Consider the following 6,014-nt stretch of genomic DNA (forward strand, 5'->3'; position numbering starts at 1 on the left):
TTCCACAGAACAGAAACTGAAGTAACCGGCTGTACAATTAGTCACAAATACAGTCCTGGGGGTTTTGCCCATACACATGAGTATTGTCCAACACATCTCTTCTTTGGAGCAACTAGGCCCAGCCAATACTGTGCATGTCTGAGTTCACAAATCGGTTACAACCTGTGGCTTTCCTGTTACTTGTCTGGCTCTCCTCTCCTGCTAAGGTTTGTGTCCACTAATTAGAACCTCCAGCCCCTGCCATAGCCTCAGTTGGTGCTGGAACCACCCCAGCCATATTGGTTTGCTGGTTTAAGCAAAGTATTAGCCACCACCACCATAAGGACGGGAGATCCTGCCAAAAACTGCCTCCATCGTTACCAACTCCATTATAGCCTACTCCACTGCCAACATATCCACCACCACGGCTTCCATGGAATCTACTACCACGCCTAAAGTATCCCCTTCGACCAAAATTGTCATTGCCGCCAAAACCACCTCCACGACCACCATCAAAGTTTCCTGAGCCACTTCGAAGTCTAGCCATCTGTCGCTTTGACAGGGCTTTTCTCACTTCACATTGGTGGCCGTTCACAGTATGGTCTTTCTGGATAACAATCTTGTCCACAGGGTCATGGTCATCAAAGGTGACAAAAGCAAATCCTCTTCTTCTCCCACTGCCTCTGTGGGCCACGATTTCAATCCCTTCAATTTTCCCGTAGTGCTCAAAGTAATCTCGCAGGTGCTGTTCTTCCGTGTCGTCTTTAATACCACCCACGAAGATCTTGTTCACAGTTAGGAGGGCACCTGGTCTGCGGCAATCTTCTCTAGAAAAGGCTCTCTTAGCTTCCACAACCTTTCCATCCACCTTGTGTGGTCTCGCTTTCATAGCGGCGTCCACCTCTCCCACGGTGGCGTAGGTGACAAACCCAAAGCCCCTGGATCGCTTGGTGTTTGGATTTCTCTTCACCACACAGTGGGTCAGCGTCCCCCACTGCTTAAAATGGGTTCTTAGACTCTGGTCGGTTGTGTCGGGGCTCAGCCCTCCAATGAAGAGTTTCCGCAGCTGTTCAGGCTCCTTGGGTGATGCCGACTTAGACATGATGACAGGGAAATGAGGGTCCTCAGCGATGCTTCTTAGGTCAAGTCTACAGGCAGTAGTACTTTCTATTTTATTGCTTGTTTATTCTTTTCTTTTTCACCCTGTGAGTTACAAGGACAATGTGAATATCTTTAACAGATTTTTAAATAGGTCCTCAAGAAACTATGTCTGATTGGAAAAACCTTTTCCCAACTGTTAACTCTGAGGTATTGGAGGACATGGGGGAGAAGGAAGGTTGAGAAGGGGGAAGGATAGAGGAGAGCAGGATGAGAGATACCATAATAGAGGGAGTCATTATAGGTTTGAGGAGAGATTTGGCACCAGTGAGATCTCTAGCAATCTACAAGGATGACTCCAACTGGCAAACTAAGCAATAGTGAGAGACTACCTTAAATGCCCCTCCCTGATGATGAGTTTGACGACTTCCTTATGTGTCATCCTAGAACCTTCATCCAGTGACAGACAGAAGCAGAGGCAGAGACCCACTGCTAAACACTGAACTGAACTCCTGGAACCCAGTGACAGAGAGGGAGGACTGATGACAAAGAGGTCAAGAGTGGGTTGGTTTAACCCACAGAAACAGCTGACCAGATCAAGGGGAAGCTCTTGGACCCCAAACTGATGAGAGGAAAACACGGGACTGATCCAGATTCCCTGAATGTGGGTGTCAGTGACTAGGCCTGGACAATCTGTGGGGCCTTGGATAGTAGATCAGTATTTATCCCTGGCATACAAATGGACTTTGGGTGCTCATCCCACAATCAAGGATGCTCTCTCAGCCTGGTCTCATAGGGGAGGGCCTAGGCACTGCCCTGAATGAAATGACAGACAATGGAGATCCTCCATGGGGGGCCTCACCCTCCCTGGACATAAGAGTGGGTCTTGGGTGGGTGACTGTTTGGCCAGAGAGCAGGGTAGGTAGAGGGAGCTCGGATTGACATGTGAATCAAGGTTGTTTCTAAAATAAATTTTTAAAAAATGAAAAAAGGAGAAACCAACAAACCACAATAAAGCAAATTAGCCAGGAATGTTATTAAACACACATCATTTTATGTGCAGGTGGTGCATTCACTGGGCAAATTTTGGCAAGTGGACTTTCTGGCTCACCGAGGTCATATGCTGTTAATCATGAAAGAAAGCAGCAATGCTCAGGAAAACCATTTAATAAGATCTCATTTAGTAATGATCAAGTAGGCTTCATCCCAAGAATGCAGGGATGGTTCAACATTAGAAAATCTATCAATGTAATCAGCCATATGAACAAACTGCGAAAGAAAAACCACATGATCATCTCACTAGATGCTGAAAAAGCCTCTGACAAAATCCAGCACCCCTTCATGATGAAGGTACTAGAGAGATCAGGGATAACAGGAACGTACCTGAATATAATAAAAGCAATATACAGTAAACCAACAGCTAACATCAAATAAATGGAGAGAAACTCAAAGCAATTCCTCTAAAATCAGAAACAAGACAAGGCTGTTCACTCTCTCCATATCTCTTCAATACTGTACCCTGTGATTTAAAAGGACAATGTGATTACCTTTATTTGATAGATTTTTAAATGGGGCATCTAGAAATCATGAGGAACAGAGGATGCCCAAAACATCAGGATGGAGCCAAACTCAGAGATGAACTGTCAAAACCTAGTCTGTGTTTGTCTCCTGGTTTCTATTCATGGGGTATTTTTATAAAATCCCTTCACACTGGCTGATATTGCCAGGGGAGGCGAGAACTCTGGCATCTACCCTAGGCCTCAGATGGATTTGACTTACTTTACTCCAGTGTAACTCCCATACTCAAAAAACCCCAGAGACTGTTATTTGGGTTCAAACTTCAAGCTGAAATCAGAAAAGCAAAACAGCTGGTCATTAGTGTCTTACCTCTATCTTAGGCTGAATGGGGTATCCTATCTCCACAAGCTCTCACCACACATCAGACTGCTGCCTCTTCTCTGTGTGCTGTCTCTGAGACCTTGCTTCTGTCTTATATGCTTCCCTAATGTTGAGATTAAAGGTGTGAGCTGTTATTCTCTTTAGACTTATCCACTCCTGTGTAGATCTGGGTTTTCTTGAATTCACTGAGATCTTCCATCTCTTAATTCTGAGTCCTAAGATTAAAGGTGTGTACCACCATCTACTAGCCTGTGACTGCTTGGATTAAAGGCATGTGTGGCTTTATGGATTGTGACTGACTGCTTTCTGAATCCTCAGGCAAGCTTTAAAAGTCATAAACAACACACCATCATCTAGACCTGCCCAGTAACTGACAGCTCCATCCCCTGCCTATAGGAATGAATATCTGACCTAGGGGAAACTGTCAGGCTTCTTCTAGAACTTCACATTAACATTATAAGAGCACTCTGATTTTTTTCTGGCTCTTTAAACAAGTGTGTGCAGCCACAGTTGAGCCAAGGACAAAGTCAGCAGGAAATCTGGAATGGAAGAGAAGCCTAAAACAATGGGCTTTCACATCCAGGGTAACAGAGTTCAGCCCTCCTAGGCCAGTGGTATATTTTGCTGTGACACAGTGTCTACCTGAGGAAGCTTTTACAGATGGCAAGACTCTGCCCTCTAGCACACCTAAAGCCACAATGTAAATGTGGTGTGTCGGGGATTGTTCGTGAGAATGTAGCAAATTTGTAAGATGGTCATAGGAACATGTGATGTTGGTAATTCTCAAGAAGAGAATTTGGATGCCAAGAAATGTGGAAGGGAAGGTAGGAATGCCCATTGCTTTCCACAATTCCTAGGGACCAGTCAGATTAATGATTGTTTTTCTGATGACAACATTACTGTGTTTTTTAGATCTTTGGACATTCTGGCTATGAAGCCGGCTGAGAAGTTTAATAATAAAAATGAGCCATTCATGCAAATTGCACCCAGGTGCTCAGCTGCCTTGTGTCCCCTGGTTTTCCTTTCAGTTTTTGGGGTTTACCTTCTAAGTTAAGCCCCATTACATCAGCAATTTTTTTCCTCTAGTGTTTTGGTGATATTGATGGAGGGCTTTAGCTTTTCATACAAAACCAGAGTGAGGATCTTTGCTTTTTAAAAACATCTCCAGCACTGGGAAGCTCTCCTCAGCTTTTCCTGACTTATTTAGTGACAGGATCTCACAGGAAGGTCTGACTGTGTCATGTTCAGGAGATGACATCTCATGGTCTCCTTGGTGACAGTGGAGCCTAAGCTCCATGGGACGGCCCGCAGGAGTGGCATTTCTTCCTGAGCAGTGACTGCACTTGGGACTCCTGTAGCGATGCTTAGTCGGTCCCTGCAGCCACCTCACCCCTCCTTTTTCTTGTGTGTAAGCTTAGTAAAGAAACCTGAAACTCTGAGTTCCTCATTTGCTCAGATGTACACATTTTCCTTAAACCCCACCCAAGGTTTGCAGAGTCTCGTCATCTATGCATCCGCTGGTCACCATGGTGCACAAGGCAGTGTTCACAGGACCATTCACCCACCCTTTCCTGAGTGTTACACCCATCTGCCAGGCTCCCTGGTTACATGGTCCAGTGCATGGCATTTGTCCAGGGACATGAAAAAATGCAAGGGTCCCCAGAGCCGAAGACTCTTGTTCACAGTGTGAAGACCCATTGGTCTTCTGCGGATGTGAGTGAGGATGTAAGTAGCTGCTGGCAGCCACCTGGTAATAATGAGAGAAGACGGGCAAGTAGGACCAGCCAAGAGAGCTGCAGGAGCGGTAGGAAAGCCTTTATGAGTGATGCCTAATACGTATTTTACCCGAAGACGCTCTCACTGCAGTAGCCAACTGCTACTACTGTCTAAGCCAGTATGAAATAAGTTTATATTGTTTTCATCATAAGATATTTCTCCTGGATACAGAGTTTTAGAATTAATTCACTTCTTTTAAAATTTTGGGTACCTAATTCCAGGTTCAAATATTTCGTTATCGCCATCTTTGTACTGGCAGACATTACATTCTTTCCCCATTATCTTTTGCCAGCAGCAGTCTTTTGGGTTTTATTGTTTGTTTGTTTTTTGGTTCTTTTTGGTTTTCGATACAGGGTTTCTCTGTATTGCTTTGGCGACTGTCCTGGAACTTGCTCTGTACACCAGGGTGGCCTCGAACTCACAGAGATCCGCCTGCTTCTGCCTCCTGAGTGCTAGGATTAAAGAAGTGAGCCACCAACACCCGGCTCACTCAGCAATCTTGAAAGAAAATGTTCCTGTTATCGAATACCTGGTTTGTAGATAAGCCACGTTCTCAGAGATCATGGCATCTCTAGACAAAAGCAGGTAGGGGCAACATCTGCCTGTATCTAGTGGAACTCCTGTGTGGGATCTGTTGCTCCCAGAAAGCACAGCAAACTCTGAATTCAGCTTTGAGAACAGTTGATGACAATTCCTACCCGTGAAGTGATTTTATTTCTTCCAAGCACAATTGAACTGAAGCTACTACTATGCTGATAAACATCAACTGAAGGTTCTGATTGATGAAGAATATAGTTACCCCCAGGACATAGACAGAAGAAAGCACTATTGGGACACACAGTAGGGAGCTAGAATGCTTCCTAATGACAGAGGCAGTGCAGAACTCCATAGGGCCCCCTCCATTCCCAGGGTGTTGTTGTTGTTGTTTGTGATTGAGTCTGAGGGAACAAGGCTCCTGTGGGGACTTGTGGGGTTCACTGCTCACTGCGTGGAATTTTCACCTGCCTCTAAACCTGGATGCTTCTTCATAATCAGATCCTCCTCACGGAGCACCTCATCAGCCTTGGTGTTATATACGGGAGCACAGAGACTGAGGAAATGGGGTACACTCAAGCGTTAGTGTTCCCTCTTCTGCCATCGTCACTCTTCTCTGTCTAGCAGAGTCTATCCACATTATTTTCTAACTTAGAGCTGTCAAACTTGATCAGAGGTCAGTCATCCAGATGTCTCTGAGACTCTCATAAACCCAAAGAGCAGCTATA

At 45.1% G+C, this 6,014-nt stretch overlaps 1 pseudogene; it reads right to left on the reverse strand.

Moving 5' to 3' along the window:
- Positions 1-221: 221 nt before the first annotated feature.
- On the reverse strand, positions 222-1,081 carry LOC121139495 (annotated as a pseudogene).
- Between the last annotated feature and the right edge of the window lie 4,933 nt (positions 1,082-6,014).

Source organism: Mesocricetus auratus, unplaced genomic scaffold, assembly GCF_017639785.1.
Source record: "Mesocricetus auratus isolate SY011 unplaced genomic scaffold, BCM_Maur_2.0 Super-Scaffold_15014, whole genome shotgun sequence".
In the NCBI taxonomy this organism is placed as follows: Eukaryota; Metazoa; Chordata; class Mammalia; order Rodentia; family Cricetidae; genus Mesocricetus; species Mesocricetus auratus.